The 1234-nt window shown below is 47.2% G+C and overlaps 1 protein-coding gene across 2 annotated transcripts in view; it reads left to right on the top strand.

Moving 5' to 3' along the window:
* Nucleotides 1–1234, top strand: part of Mrpl39 (mitochondrial ribosomal protein L39) — a 20925-nt gene that overhangs the window by 5625 nt on the left and 14066 nt on the right. The gene's annotated exons all lie outside the window — the stretch shown is intronic.

Here is a 1234-nt window from a genome sequence, read left to right as displayed (position 1 = left end):
TTTTTTTTTTTTTGCATGAGATGAGAGTCTTACAGTATAGCTCTGGCTGCCGTGGAAATAACTTACAAAGTTAGTTGACCTCAGACTCACAGAGGTCTACCCTCCTTTGCCTCCTTAGTGCTGGGGTTCGTAGTTTGAGGACGTCCAGAATATAAGATACAGAAGCTGGACTGGAGAGTTGGCTCAGTAAGAAGCTTGCTGTGTGCGGTCTAGCTTTTTGTTAACTTGACAGATGCTAGAGTCCTAGGGGAAGAATGACTTCAGCTGAGAAGTGTTCCTCTCAGATTGGCCTGTGGACAACTCTGTATAGAGTTTTCTTAGTGATTAATGTAGGAGGGCCCAGTCATTGTGGGTAGTGCTATCCCTGGGCTGGTGCTCTTGGATGCTATAAGAAGGCAGGCTGAGCAAGCAATGGGAGCACACTATTAAGTAGCACTACTCCATGGCCTCTGCGTCAGCTCCTGCTTTTGGTTCCTGCCCTGCCTTCCTTTGATGATGAGTTGTGATGTGGAAGTGTGAGTGAAGTAAACTCTCCTCCATGACTGTGCTTGTGGTCATGGTGTTTTTACAGCAGTAAGAATCCTCAGATGCTGTGACAGCATGTGGTTCTCAGTGCAGATCTCCAGTATCCTTGTAAAAAGCTGAGTGGGACTGTATCTACTTGTCGCCCCTTTTGTACTGGGTGCTGGAGCAGAGATGGGGAGTTCACGGGAGTTTGCTAAGCATCAGCCTGGCTTCAGGTCCTGTGACTGACACTGATGGGAATATGGTAAAGAGTGACAGAGCAGGACACCTGATACCTGATGTTCTCTTAGGGCTTCAGCATGTATCCCTCACCCCAGCAGGTTTATATATACCCACTATACAGACACGCACGCATGCACACACACCGAATACATGTATATCATACACATACACATACACACACACCATATGCATATGCATGTATATGTATGAGCTTACCTTGTTGGTTAATACTGTTTTAGGGGACCTGGAGCCATACTTACTTGGGTCTGCAGAGCAGAGTGTGAAAACTGTCACCTTACACTGTTTTAGCATTGTGCATACAGTGAGCGTTCTGTATGTGCAGGAGTCATAGCAAGAGCCAGATGAGGCTGCAGAGATGACTTGGCAATGGAAAGAGCACTTGCTGTCCTGACTGAGGCCCTGGGTTCTGTTCCTGCCACCTACATCAGGCAGCTCACAACTGTCTGGAACTCCAGTTCCAGTCGAT

Source organism: Microtus ochrogaster, chromosome 2, assembly GCF_000317375.1.
Source record: "Microtus ochrogaster isolate Prairie Vole_2 chromosome 2, MicOch1.0, whole genome shotgun sequence".
Taxonomy (NCBI): domain Eukaryota; kingdom Metazoa; phylum Chordata; class Mammalia; order Rodentia; family Cricetidae; genus Microtus; species Microtus ochrogaster.
Note: the sequence above shows the minus strand (reverse complement) of the source record. Positions and strands in the feature narration are given on the sequence as shown.